This window comes from Malurus melanocephalus, unplaced genomic scaffold, assembly GCF_030028575.1.
Source record: "Malurus melanocephalus ecotype Western Australia unplaced genomic scaffold, MMel_1.1 scaffold_16, whole genome shotgun sequence".
In the NCBI taxonomy this organism is placed as follows: Eukaryota; Metazoa; Chordata; class Aves; order Passeriformes; family Maluridae; genus Malurus; species Malurus melanocephalus.
In genome coordinates this window covers 2,374,394-2,389,363 of record NW_026623248.1, presented here as the reverse complement: position 1 = coordinate 2,389,363, position 14,970 = coordinate 2,374,394, and the positions used below count along the sequence as shown (strand labels likewise).

At 42.6% G+C, this 14,970-nt stretch overlaps 1 protein-coding gene across 2 annotated transcripts in view; it reads left to right on the top strand.

Annotated features, from left to right (window-relative positions):
• Positions 1-563: 563 nt before the first annotated feature.
• LOC130585316 (xylosyl- and glucuronyltransferase LARGE1) overlaps positions 564-14,970 on the top strand; it is a 273,505-nt gene continuing 259,098 nt past the window's right edge. For both annotated transcript variants that reach the window (XM_057385770.1, XM_057385761.1), the window contains exon 1: positions 564-948. The gene's annotated coding sequence lies outside the window, so the exon portion shown is untranslated. The remainder of the gene's footprint in view (positions 949-14,970) is intronic.

The window sequence follows — 14,970 nt, the reverse complement described above, 5'->3', positions numbered from 1 at the left end:
CACAAGCGCTGCAGCCGCCGCTGAGCCAGCCCGGGGCAGCGCGGCGGCGAGCGCTCGGCTCCCGGCACCCGCCGAGCGGCAGCGGCGGCCGCTCTGGGCTCCGCCTTGGCCCGCCGGGCGGGCAGCCGCGGCCCCGACACCCGCAGGGGGCAGCCTGGCACCGGGCGCCGGAGGGACCCGGCGTGGGAAGGCTGACAGCGGGGAAGGGGCGGGAGGCAAGGAAGGAAGGAAGGGGAAGGGGACAGCCTGGCACTCAGACTCGGAGGCGGTCGCCAGGCACGGGCGCGGAGCGAGCCCGGTCGGAGCGCGGCACCCAGCGGTCGCTGATGCCGGGCCGGCAGCAGTAGCAGCGACCGCGGCGGTGCCGGAGGGAGCCTCTCTGTGCTCGGCTCCGCGGAGCCGGTGACCTTCCCGGAGCTGATCGCCAGGCCGGGGCAGGGCCTCCTCTCCCCGCGGAGTGTGCACCAGGCCCCGGGGAGAGGGCAGGAGGCTGGGCCGGAATCCCCCGCCGCCCCCGGCTCCTCCTGGCCGCCGGCGGGGCCTGTGCGCCGCGCGGTTCGCCGCCGGGGAGAGGGGCGGGGGAGGGCGAGCGGGACGCACGGACGGGGCCGGGCTGCACCTCGGGACAGAGCGGAGCGGGCAGGCCCCGGAGCGAGCTGAGCTGAGCTGGGCGGCGGAGGAGGCGGCCACCTCGGCGGCGCATCCCGGCAAGAGTCGGGACCTCCCCACCGCCCTCCTCCACCGTCAGCGGCTCCTCGTCCCGCGGAGAGTGGAGCTGCCGGTGCCGCCCCAGCTGGGACCCGCTGGCTAACGCCTGCGGAACGCCAGGCTGCGGRGACGGAGCTGGAGCTGCGCGCCTGGAGCGGAGGAGGTGGAAGGACCGCTTGCCTGCGTGGAGCGGCGGGCGCTGAGCGCCCGTCCCGGCSACCCGGGAGCCACCCGGGGAAGGTAAGTGCCTTCTCGTCCAGTCTCTGCTGCTTTTGGAGGCGAGAGGCGGGGGAGGGCAAGAAACAATCGGCGAGTGTCTCCCTTCCAGCAGCCCGGGGAGGGGAGGGGGCACCCGAGTCCAGAGGGCCGGGCTGGCAGCTTTATCTGCTGGATTTTAATCCCCATCAGATCCGGAATTGAAGAGATGCTCAGGCGGAGGCGCGCGTGTCGCTTCCCGGCACAAAGGGGCACGTCACCCCGGCGGAGGGAGGTTACCCCGCTCCGCTCCTCTCGCTGGCTCGGCGCCGCTCGCCCTCTGCTCCGGCCCGGCTGCGCTCCCGCTGCGYGCCGGCTCCAGCCCCGGTCCGGCGGGGTCCCGCCGAGCGCCGCTGCTCCGCACCGGAGAGGCGGCCGGGAGAGCCGGGGCGGCTGCGAGGGAGGGAAGGAACGAGGGAGGGAGGGAGTCGCGCCGCGGGGCGTGAGCGCTCGGCCCCCGCACCGGGACCCGGCGGCAGAGCCGGAGTTCGGCTGGGACGCTAAACCGAGCAGGGTGGCTTCCCCATCACCCGCCAGCTTCCCCTGCAAGCCTCCAGCCCGGGAAGCGCTCCTTTGGGAAGGCTTCTGCTATTACCTCCTATCCGAGAACTGTGTCATTTAGATCATTAATCTCTGCGCACCGGGGGATGGGGGGGAAAATAGCAACTTGCGGCCCTGTGGAGGTGACGTGAAGTTTGACGATGCCTTATGTAACACTTTTTGGAGAGATTCCTGKTTTTTCTGCTGTGCCCAGTTTTAGTAAACAAGTGGTTTTTCTTCTTTGTAGAGCATCAGACAAGCGATTTGTGTGTTTTCACCTGAGTACGGTGTCTTCCGCTTTGTCCAACTTGGAACAGGGGTACTGATAGACAGCAAATAAAGCCTACTTTTTCCCAACATGCATTTTTAAATGAAAAGTAGCCAGCGGAGACATCTGAGCAGTTGTTAGAGGGTCTTACTTTATTCTGTATGTATTTTATACAGCATTTTAAAAATTACTACGGGAAAYATTTTTCACAGCCCTGATTGTTATGTATGTGTTCTGGAAGGTATGGATACCAGGATGGAAATGGCAATAAATCAAATGTCTTTTAAACCTTGTTAGCTTCTGTTTAGACAGTATCTTTGCTGGAAATGCCAGAAAGAACAGAAAGCACCAGGCTGAACAAAGTGCTGTGTTAAAACCGCACCTGGCAATTGCCAACAGGTCAGCATATTTTATTTAATGATATCTGCTGGATACAGATTAATATTCTRTGTACAGATTTTTTTAACTTGTTCATAAATAGAAGCAGCATGAAATTTGATAAATGGGTTGAAAGGCTGCCTAGTTTCCATAAGGGATTATGTCTTCTACTGGGGGAAAAATCACAAAAAAGCTAGCTTCATGCACAGAAAGAGAGAGCAGTGATTTGCCATGTCCCTTCAGACTCCAACTGCAAAGATACACTAGGGGGACTGGTTTGGGTGGGCTTCTTCCCATCAATCAGTGGTGAAAATGCACAGACTGTTGTAACAGGTCCTGTAAAATGTTTTTTTTCCTAACCATGTGGAGCTCCATCATTATACTGTAAGCTTAGAGGAGAAATTATATGTAGAAATTCAGGTGTTGAGTTAAGGACAAGGGGATCTTCTAACAAAGTCATTCTGCTCCCTGCTGCAAAGGAGATAGGTTATCAGAGGTTAAGTTTACTTACAAGAAGAGGACAAGCTAACAAAAAACCTTACCCCAAATGTCTTCACTGTATTTCAGTTTTTTTAAAATGGAGAAATGTGAAACAGGTATCCCTGTACTTCTTGGAAACTTGAAATTGCTGGTGGGTATTCCAAGTTWGAAATGTGAGATTCTTACTGCTTAGGTGTCCTGTGATGGCCCTTGATCAGAAAGGCTGCAAGTCATGTAAGAGCCGCAGTAACTGCAGAGTCTCTGGTGGATAATTGGATTCGTAGGTTGGTTTTGATAGGGTTTTGTTTTGTTTTTTTTTTGTCTTTTAATTGSCTGCTGCAGTAGCTGGTGTCTTTTCTCCATCCTGTTGGTGTTTAATTCTCATGATTTTTGGGTTATGTCATGTGTGGTATCTTGTTCAAAGTGTATGCGCCCATCCCCGTTGGTAGGGGAAGCATAGCTTGGAGCTACTTAAATGGGAGATTGGAGCAAGATGCTTTTYTATTTCATGTCTGTAATATACGTGACAACTCTTTATTGCTTAGGTGACGTAAGAAGATTGCATGGTTTCTTAGGTCTGGCGAAATACACACTAATTTTCTTTAAAGAAGCATTGGAAATAGTATTACTTGGTCTTGAATTCTCTGTGCCAGCTATTCTATGTACAGAAACTCCAGAGCACAGTCYTCAGAAAGGCAAAGTGCAGAGCAGTGATGAATGACTGCATATCTGTTGGAAACACTCAAGATCTGTCAGAGGCTTGATCTGAAATTTCAGTGTGTAGGACTTTAATATTAGTAAAAGTAGTATTCCTTCTGAATTAATTATTTTATAAAATTTTATAATTAGGCATCTCCCAAGTGCACTWAACTCACTGAACTGAAGTGTTCTTAAAAACAATGGTTTTGAACTAATGAGACTACTTTTTGCTCAAATGTGTGGCTTTTGTTTTTACCTGGGATAAACAGTYGGTTGTTAATAGACCCTTACTGGAATACTCTCCTCTTTTATCCTTTGTCTGATTATTTTTTTAATGTGGCATTATAAGAGCAGTCTTCAAAAACAAACACAGACACAAAACCAACAAAAACCAAGTCCTTTTTTTTTTTTTTGCCTGATGTTTATAAAGGCTAATGATTGCTTAAATTTGTAATCTGACTACAAAGTCCTGGTGCTGTATGCTAAATTCTATCTACATGTAAACTCCTATTGATATTGATGGGAGTGTTTGTCTAGATGCAGAACAACAGTTTTTTAAAAATGTGTATTTATCCTTATTTCCTTGTATGAAAGCCTATCTTAATGAGCTCTTGTCAGCTTTGAAGACTTTCCATCATCTGCATTAGAACAGATTAACAAAATACCTATTTTAAAGATACGAGATTTTTGGTGTATCTTCTTTTCCTGTGATGTGTCTGTGCTGATAACATTAAGATTTGTGTGAGAAGAGAACATAATGGCCAGTGCCAGTTGGCAGTTGGTTTTTCTCTGTGASTTTGTCTCCATTCTCTTCAGAGTTGGCTCTATTGGTTATTTGCCTGATGCTGCAGCTAAAGAACTTTCTCAAGAGTGCTCTTGTGTAAGGAAACATAAACTCATGTCCTTTGCACTATTTTTGCTCTATTGTCTGGGTTTGGCTCATCTTCCTTTTTGTAGTCAATACTGACTTTAAAAAAGCAACCATTGTTCATTATTGCTGGCTTTAAAACCAGTCATTGTTCATTATCCCACACTTGGAATATTTAAAAGCTGGAGAGTCAGAATTACCTCAAGGAAGATACTTTAACTTCTTTTTCTTTTATATTCCTCCCCCCCCCATTTCATTGGATCACTAATTTTTATATTTCTTGTGATACATCCACCTGAAGATAAAGGTTAAGAAATGAGGGTTGTACCTTGTAGGGATTCATGACTCTTTTGGTGTCACTTGGCTTAGTATTTGAAGGTCTGTCTTGTCTTGTTGAAGCTTGTTCAATACATGGCTGTAGAAAGGAACCAGCAGATAAGAAATTCTATTTTATTTGGAAGTTGGTGGCTCAAAAATCAAGGAGAAAATTGCTAGAAAGGATTATCCTAGCCTTGGCACTGACTTTGAAGAAATCTGCCAAGGCTGGAATCCTTGYTTAAGTGCCATCTGTGTCAGAATTAGAAGCAAACTGTGTAAAATAGTTCCATTACTCATTGTAATTTGCAGATCAGACCAGGTCTGATAATGTTTACAGTAGTATCCACATCACCTTCTTTCTGGGATACAGCTACTATTTCCACAACAGTGGAGTTTACTGAGTAGAAGCTACACTTATAAATGTCAAAAAGAACCCCAGCAATGTCTGTCCAGTGCTGTAGCAAAAACTCAGATCTGATCACGTAACCCTGATGGTGGAGGAAGCTKGAAATCTCAGATGATGCAGGCACAATGCAGTCTTCCTCAGCAACCCCCTCACAAGATAGGTATGCTTGAAAATAATAAGAACAAATCGGTTGTTTTCAAGGCAAGGGTTCCCTGTTCTAATGCTTCTGGTCTCTTGACCAGCAAGTGCTAAAGATAGATGCCATCACCACTCCTCTCCTGTGCATTTTTGTGTATTTATGAGTTCACTTCTGTTACTCCAGGTCTGTACCAGTATTCTATCCTCAGGGAATAGTTGCACATGATGACCCAGACTTTGCATGCTGCCTGAGGGGCAGCTTGTCACAGATCACACTGAGGAACAATGGTAAAAAAACAAATGCTTTGTTGTTTTCTGAGGAATATATGAAAATCATAGAAATCATAACAATTTTTGATCTGCTATTGTTTGGCAAAACTGCAGGTAGCAGTTGTAGTGCCAGTGCTTCCTTAAATTAGAAGGACGACATCCATATCGGTTTAAATCTGCTTTCACATTCTGGCACTGAAAGTTACAAGGAAATTTGTGTTGGGAAAAAGAAAAAAAAAAAATATTAAGTAACCCCCTGCTTCCTTCACATGAAGTTTTCTGCTGCTGAAAATTTCCAGGGAAGTTGAGTAGTCACTTTGAGTTGCATCTCTCAATAGTTCTTCTAAAGTTTATCCCACAATGTAACACTAACATGCAGAGGGTCAGCATTTCACTTCTACCATTAGCTCTTAGATTKTGTCTCCTGGTAGGCATTTGACAGCTAAGACTTAGGACTAGGAGAAAACTAGACATTGATACTGAGAAATCTTCATTTAAATACAGAGAAGAATGAAGGTTTTTGTTTTAGTGGGACCCAAAAGAAGGAGGAGAGAGAGGGCAGAGAAATGAAGGGAAGGAATTGTAAAATCTTATTTATTTAAATATGAAACTCTTTGCTTAAAATTTCTAGATGGACGTGGGAATTAATTTGTCTGYTTGGAGAAATGAGTGTTTCTCATTGCGAAATATAAAATGCCMCTGAATGGTGAAATGGGGGGAGCARRAAGAATTACAAACTATYCAAATGAGGTGAYGTTTTCAGTTGATATTTAGKCTTCTCAGCCCAGCCTTTTCTGCTGATGTTTCATTTTCCTCCTCTCATTGACTCCCCTGCTGTTCCCCTGAACCTCAGTACTAAATTTTCTTGGTGATTGTTTCCCCTTCTATCTTCAGTTAATGCTGCTGTTAATCAGTACGGCAGATGGAATTTTATGTTTAATGAAGACTGGACTTCAGTCTATGAACCTGCTTAATTCAATATTTTTCATGCTGAAGGTGCTAGAAAGGTGTGTGCCACTGGATAGAAAAAAAGAAATGAAAACAAATCATTCTAGCATTGTCAAATACCCAATATATGTTCCTTAGATCACATTAGTCTTAAGAATATTAGCTTTCATTGTTTTGTTAACAGAAGGGATGTACTAGGCTTCCTGGTATTTTTATATAAAATGAAATGACATTAACCTTGAGCTCTTCAAGCAGCAGTTAAATTCTGTATTTCTGTAGTCTCATCATTTTTCARTCCTAGGAGTGGTTCTAGAGTGTGACTCAGATTTAAACCTGTAGGATGTCATTCATGTAAGACAAATTTTCAAAGATAAAATATTGTCTGGCATGCTTGGGAATTCTTAAATGAGATAAAGATGGTTCCTACTGCTTTAAAAGGGTGCAATTGTCTGTATTTTTGGATTCTTCAATATTGAGCGTACTGTACAATTAGATGCTGTTTTATTGAAGTAGAGAACTGGAGCATTGAAGAATGATGTCTGTAAAGGTGGACATTTTTTTGTTGCTATCTTTGGAATATCTTATAACTTATGTCCTTGATCTTGATCTTCCAGAACTTTTTAATACCAGCTACATTTATGAGAAATCTGTTCCTCTTCAGTGACTGTTCCAAGTAGTAGAAATCAGTAGGTGATTATGTTGTAAAAAATTTTTTGTACTAGGACAGCTGCTTGTTGACATTAACTTCCACAAAGCCAAAGTGATTAATTTAAAAAATGGTAAAAGCTTTTAATTTGTGATGTCTTGCTCATTGAGATTTACGTTGTCAAAACAGGGATTCTACAAATGAAGAAAGAAGGGAAAAAAGTCAGTGTTGATACTGAGTGTGTTGGACACATGCTAGGGGCTAAACCCATCCATTTGGTGATGGGCAGGTAAGAGGGAAGCTTCTCTACTTGATGTTCATTTTTGGACTACCACCCAGAAGGCAATCAGAGCAAGAATTTRTACTTACACTATTACCTCAGAGATMAACCARAAAATGTGCCTGAGCTGAGAAATTTGAGATGCCGCTGTCTTAAGCTCATTGTTTTGCCGTTTTGATTACTTTGAGGAATAAGCTACGTGTATGGAAATGAATTCACATCCTTCCATAGTCTCTCTCAGACCTCAGGTGTGAAGGAGTWTAGCTACAGTGGCCTAAATTCCTACCGTTCCTTCTAAACATTGCAGTCTGCCTGCCTTTCCTCTTGCTCCCACTATAATGCTACTGTAGCTTAAAGGCTGCTAGATTAAAATAGCAGCTTCTAGCAAACTTTTGGGGTCATTTAGGCTTCCAGTGTTTAGGTTAGCAGTGTAGATCCTTCATTGTTTGAACATCTCCTTTCCATGTGAAGGCATTGCTTTGGGAGTGGTTCTTCCACAGCCAAAATTAGGATGCCCTCCAGCTGGTTTGGGCAGTGGAGAACCATGTAGAGTGCTGCCTTGCAATATGGTTATCAATTTTGAAATTTAAATCTCTACCGTTGCTTTCCAGAATCTTGCCCCATGCTTTTGCATACTGTGCATGCTGAAGTTGGACTTAAAATCTCAACTTGTTCATACTACCAGTTGCCACTACTCTCACATCACTACTCTCAGCCTGGCACATGAGGTATATTGAGCTGTAGTATATGCTGAAAGCATCTGAGGTGCTGTTATAGTAGGCTTTGATCTTGATTTATATTATTGTTGCAATGTGAATAACTGTGCACAGTTGGTGAATGGGTTGAGAATAAAGATGTTCCTAACATTTTTTCTTTATTAAGATGAGCAAAAATAGTAGTATTGTGCCACTAGTATGTAAGGAACGGAAACTGACAGTATTTTTCATATGCAGAATAACTTTGCCAATTTCCTAGTTGTAGACAGTTGAGGTAATAAATCAGTAGTTTCCTCAATGCTTTGCAGAGCTGCTTAGAGTGAGGAAAATGACAGTATGGAAAGATAAACCCATTCTGTGACAACAAATGGATGCAGTGCAGATGAAGGGATTTGAGCAAAGTTGCCCAAGTGGCTAATCAAAAAGCAAAGAGGAGAACTCTGGTTTCCTTACAGAGTCACTGTCCTGTGCCTTAAACATTTGAAAATGCAACTCTTTGGCAAGAACTATTGCTTAACATAGTTTTATCATCTAAGACACAACSAAGTCTCTAATGATACTCAGCATATAATAATTATATCATGTAAATATTCAGAATATATGTGCATCTAAACAAACAAAAGTTAATTGACAGCTAGATTAATGACAAAATAAACAAATTATAGTGAAATTTACAGATAGTCTTTGTTGACTTAGAGGCGGTGCTGTGACCAGAGGAAGAAGGTGTGTTTTGCTTCTCTAAAATAGAAAATAAGACAACATTTAAAGAAGGAAATAGAAAAATGCTTGAAGGMGTAAATTAATATATCTTGGTATTTAAAGGTTGTAGGTTCTTGCTCTTTACACATCCGGAGTTTGTCTATAGTCAGGTGGTGCTAACAACCTAGAGAGAGTAACTGRAAACGGCCACTGCTGTTCGGAAGAAAAGTCTCCATATGTGAGTAGCAAAAAGGCCAGAGTATCCACTAAATTATTGACATGTTAACTGGATTAAAAATGTGACACTTCTGTTGATTGCATTGCTTTATATCAGTTTTGGCACATGATGAGCAGGGGCAGGCAGCATTTATTTGAGTAGAAAGCTACTGCCATGTAGCTGGGCAAATTTGTTAAGGGTGCAGGGGTGCAGAGAATGAGAGAAACAGCACTGAGGTAAATCTGTGTTCKCTGGGTGTCTGAAGGTGATGCACTTCGATAGAGAACAAGTTTTTCCTAAAGCTCTTCAGGTTTTTCTTAGTGAGTTTCTCCCCTTTCTGTTCTCAGTCTAAAAATGTGGTATTATACAAGCAGTAAAGATTTCTGGACTTGAAGTAAGTATCAAGAATTCTTTGAAATAATTAATTTTACAGCATATTTTATGTGTTTGGGTTTTGCTCCTCAGTTTCATGTGTCCCACAATTGGACACTAATATGTTAAGAAAGGCACAAGTTTTGTTTAATGTTTTTTCTTCTCCTTTTGTCCTAAACTTCATACTTTAAGTAGCTGTATATGAAGGTAATATGATCTGAGAAAAGATCTTGACTTTCTGGTTGAAGTAGTGGAATTGTGAATGTAATACAGAAAGCAGTTATTTATTCATTTTATTAAAATGCCTAGTAGCTCTGGTTGAGAGAGRGCTCGCTGCATGCTGGGTGAAGCACAAGTATGCTGTGTGTACCTGTAGGTTGCGTTATGATCAGGAAGACTGATCTAATCCAGCAGCAAAACACTGTTCGGTGGCTGGAAGTTTTCTGAAAGAGCAGTGGTTTAAAGGAGTCGGGTAATGGTTGAGTTTGGAAGGGACCAGAGGTCATCTGGTCTGCCACCCTTTCTCAAGCAGGGCCACCTAGAGCCAATTGCCTAGATCTACATCAGATGGCTTTTGAGTATCTTCAAGGATGAAGATTCTGCAACCTCTCTAGGCARACTGTCAAGGCTCAGTCACCCTTACAGTAAAAAAGTCTTTCCTGATGTTCAGAGGGACTCTTCTCTGTTTCAGTATGTGCATGTTGCTTCTTTTCCTGTGACTGAACACCTCTGAGAAAGATGCGGTTCCACTGTCTTTATACACTCCCTTCAGATACTTACTYTTGTCATTCCTCCCTAGTTTTAGCTCCAGGTGGGCTCTGGCTTTCCTGACTGCATTTCTGCATGCTCACGCAGTGTCTCTGTACTCCCGCCAGTCTACCTGTTCCTGTTTCCTCCTTTTGTATACTTTCTTTTTGAGTYTGAGTTTTGCCAGGATCTCCTTTTTCAACTCTATAGGCCTCCTGGCATTTTTGTGTGACTCCTAGCTTTTTAGGATGAGTAATTCTTCAGTTTGGAGGTGATCCTTGAGTATCAGGCAGCTTTCTCTGACTCTGCTTTCCCTCTAGGGCCCTATCCCATGGGCCTGTTTACAGGCAGGTCCCCAAAGAGATCAAAGTCTGCTATCCTGAATGCCAGGACTGTGATCTTGGTTTTTTTTTGCCTGTCACCCTCCTCTCAGTGTCCTGAATGCCACCAGGGTCACTGGAACTTCAGGCTGCCTGTGACCTTTATGTCCCCAAGGAGCCCTTCCTTATTAGTAAGTATAAGGTCCAGAACGAAATATCTCATTGTTGGCTTCTCTGTCACTTGAGTCATGAATTTACCAGTGCTCTCCTGGAGTGCTCTGGATGTTTATCCCTGAGTGTTTTGGGGTGGGTGTTGTCCTTCCTGCAGATGCCAGAGTGGTTTAAGTCCCCCACRAGGACCAGGGCCTGTGAATGTGCTGTTCCCTCTCTGCAGAGGTCCCCATCCCCTTCATTTCCTGGCCAGGTGCMCTGTAGCAGATGCTCACCACAGTGTCACCCATACTGGTCTGTTCTCTCATCTGTGCCCATAAGCTCTCCTTTAGCTCATCATCCATGCCCAGACAAAGCTCCTTGCATTCTGATGTCTCTCATGAAGGGTATCTCCAAGTCCAGGTCCTGACGCACCCTTCCTGAAGAGTATGTATCCCTCCTTTGCAGCTCTCTACTYATGCAAGCCATTGCAACATGTCTCCATTCATCCCAGCAAGATTATAACCATGAAACTGCACATAAATCTTGAATTCCTTGTGTTTACAATCTTGATGTTTATTCATGCAAAAAATAAGTTCCACAATGGAGGGAAGTGATTCAGATTGCTTTTGCCAATACAACTGTGACTAGTGTGGCAGCTTCTGCTAGCCAAGTTACATCAATCAGCACTCACTCTTCACACCATCAGCCAGTATAGCTGGGGTGTCAGAAATTCCGAATGGAAGAAACCACTCCYGCCCAGAAAAGCTTAGAAAATACAGAAGAGTGTGCTGAAGTGTTTGAAAACTGATACTTTGTACTTTCCCCTTTTAAAAATTTCTTTTTGAACTRTACTTTTAATCTCAGTGATTTGTCATTTGAGTAATGCATGCTCGTTTGTTATAATGCCTTTTGTTTGTTAAAATGCCTTTGGAAAACATAGTCTTTTTTCCTGTGTTGTGATCTACTGAAAGCAGGAACATGGGACAGTTCTGAAAAAAAAATCAATGGCGTTCTGGGACACAACTGATTTTCTTGGTTAGTTTGCATTAAGTTTTTTTAATTAGTGTGGTATTTTAAGTATATTTTTATATTTGATATGAATGTGCTAAAATAAAATATTATGGTAGTATTTAATACCATTTTTTGTACTACCTAAACGAAAACCTGTAGCAGGATCAAGAGATCCCACTGCACCTGCCATGTGATGGTAATTTATGAAGATGAAATGCATCTAACATGGCAGGAACTGAGTCATTCATCACAGATAGCAAGAAATGTAGGTCTCTGTGTRTTTTTTGTGTCTTTTACTTTACCTGTATTCATCATGCATTTCTGTGATACAACTATTTTGATCACCAAGAACTCATTCTGTGTGGTCTGTTTTGAGTCAAGTACAGATACCATTTTTAGGACTTGGTATCTTTGATTAATCAGAACGAAGTGGAATTTGTGGTGMAGTTTTAGTGGATTGAGCACTGGTTTTCCAGCAGGTCAGAAATAACACAACACAGAGAGGCATTTTTAGGATCTTTTGAATACTGATTTCATTCTTTCTAGTGAGAAATAGCACTAATTGTTCAGGTTGTCTCATATCCATTTTCAAATCCTCATTGCTTTTAGGCAAGAAGATTGTTACATGATACCCTTACAAGTTTTCAGTTAGATAGTCCTGTCAAATGCTAACCTGGAAACCAACTTTTACGCTCTTTCTGCTGACTGGGCCTTTTATCTGAGTTGACTGAGGTAACCCAGTGCAAATTCCCACTAGTRAGCAAGCCTGCTGAACCATGGGAGGATATGAAACCTGTGCCTCTTGCTCTTAGCTAGCTTCTGTTCCTTTCTCAATATTACATTCAAGCACCTAATTTTTCAAAGCCCTCCTCAAAACCTGAGTGGGAATGTTTCTGCCAGGCTCACTGGGCTTCAAGCTGGGYCTTTAATGAGCTGGACATTAAATACTGAAGTGAAAAACTTACCCATTCTTGCTTTACTGTTTCTATGATCTATCTCCCTGAACTCAATGCTGCTAGTAGTGGGGTGAGTGAGGTACTAACCAGTACAGATGAGGACTTGTCAGAGTGGGATTAGCTGCTCTGTGGCATTTGCTCACTGTCCATCAGCTACCAGCGTGTTCTGTGGGGCAATGCTGGCATGCATACAGTGATGTTTTGGGATGGCATGGAGTTCTCTAAAGAGATCTCAGCGTTGATCTACATTAGTGATGTTTGATACCCCCAATGAATATGAATGTATCAGAATGCTTTGTAATCAATCTTTTTGCATAAGTCTTTCCTGTTAGAGGTGGCTAAATAGCCACAAAGCACCCTAGAAAAAGAAAATGGAATTCAGCAGAGCATGCAATGAGCAAACTAAAAAATTGCATCTTTATATCTAGCATCTTGACTCTACACRGGGCATGTGTGCTTTTGCAAAGGCAGTAATGGGAACTGCAAAGGAAAAACACTGTTCTTAGTAAAAATATAAAAGCTGGGTTTTATGGTGGTGTACAATAAAAAAAGATATTGCAGTTTTAATTTGTGAAAAGCAACAGGAATTTCAGTGGTATTAGAATTTGAATTAAACCAGTTCTACCAGAATCTCTCAATATTCAGTAATGTAATACCTCTTTGTTGTTCTGGTACTGCAGAACCTGTTTCGATGCATCACTATGATGGAAATGAAACCACAGTTTACAAAACTAAAATATCAGCAGTCCATCCATTTTGCTACCGACTTCTGCATCCTCTCTTCTTGCTTCCTTTCATTGAAATATAGTTCTTTTATATCTTGGGATGTTAATATTTGCAAAGTGTTTTTGAAAGTGTTAAGTATTCTTGCTTTCCTTTAGAACTAATTTTCTTTTGAGTTGTTCTTATGGCTTGTATTTTGTGTGAAAACTGGAGAGGATGCCGTGATTTAAGAATTTTGGGCATATGGATATGAGAGCTTTTGCTCTAATTCTGTGGCTTAGGAGTATCTTTTTGATGCAGGCAAAGATCTGTATTCTAGAAGCTACTTTGCTAAGGGCTGCCATAGGAGTGCCTCTGAGATTGTTATATCAGAATGCAGATTGGGATGTKCTTGGTGCATTTAGTTCATGTCTCTGAGTATCACTGCATGTACAAGGTGCTCTTGTACTTGGTAGGGTTTTTTCTTTTCTCTTTTTGTAGCTAACAGTAGACTGAAGTTTTGGATGCATAGGTATTTATTTCTTTAAAAAGCCTGAATATTCAAATAAACTAGAGATTCTCTAACCAGACTTGGCACAGTTACTGTAAAATTTGTTGCCATTGTGAAACTACAGATGGGAGGAAAAAGTTCTGTAGGAACCCAGTTAGAACGCTGACATGTGTGTCTGTCCCATGTTTGTAATCATGTATTAAAATGAATATTAGTCCAGATCAATTAGGAATCTCTTCCTTTCAGGTGAAGTTAAGTGTGGACTGTTACATAGTCAAAATTCTCATCTGTAAGGTCATTAATTGCTGGGAAATGATTTTGAATAAATGGTGTTCTGTAGACAATTTTCAAGGGTCTTCTTAAGTGGCCTGGAAATTCAGATTATTTTTATCTGCATGTGCATCTAAAATATTCAGAGTTTGACAAACTTAAATGACTGKTTTTTAACACAGTATAAACTGATACAGGTCTAATTAATGCAACTTAGGAAATTGTATTAGGCATATTGCAAAGCCACTGAAGCTTGCTCAAACTATGTMGGAATGTAACAGCATGATGTCTGTCAATTTGAATTTTGGAACAGAACTTGAATACATGATCCTAAAAAGCTGCAAGAACTGTTTTTTCTTTGGCTCTGAGTGGTATTCATTACCTCTTAAGTTTTGCCTTCAGTAGCTGTCTTTATTCAAGTGAGTCGTGGTTTAGCCATGGTATTTCCCAATTTAGTCTTCTCACTGAAACACTGCAAACCACGCACCGCTTGCTCACTTCACCTTTTACTTCCCCCATCTGGTGGGCTGGGGAGGAGAATTGCAGGCACAAAAAAATAAAGGTCACAGGCTGAGATGCTAATGATTTACTGGAAACAGCAATGAAATAAGGACATGAACAGTGGCATTCCTAATGATAGAGTGTCCAAGGRAGAGGTGGATGAGTCACATGAAGTTGCTCACCACGTGGAAAATCCCCAACAATACCTGTCTGCTCCCTCTGCCATGCTATGCAACCCTGGAAAGGACCCCTTCCTCCATCCCYGGAAAAATTACCTGAGGTGGTACAGAATAAGCCCCAGGTCCCAGCTATGCCTCTCCTGGCTACTGCAATAATTAACCCCATCCTCGCTGAAACCAGGACAAAGTRCATATTTACTTACTATAGGAGGTGGTGGATTACTTCACAGGACAGATAAAAGGCTTAGATGATGTTATATCTCCGTGTCTTTCATGTGAAGTTCCATGTTATAAGAAGCATATTTCTTCCTGTACAAATGTGAAATTGTGTTGTAATTGAAGCCTCTTAATTACTGCTCAGCTTTGCTAAGCTTTTTTACTTTAATCAGCAACTGCCTTGGTGAAAAGTACTAT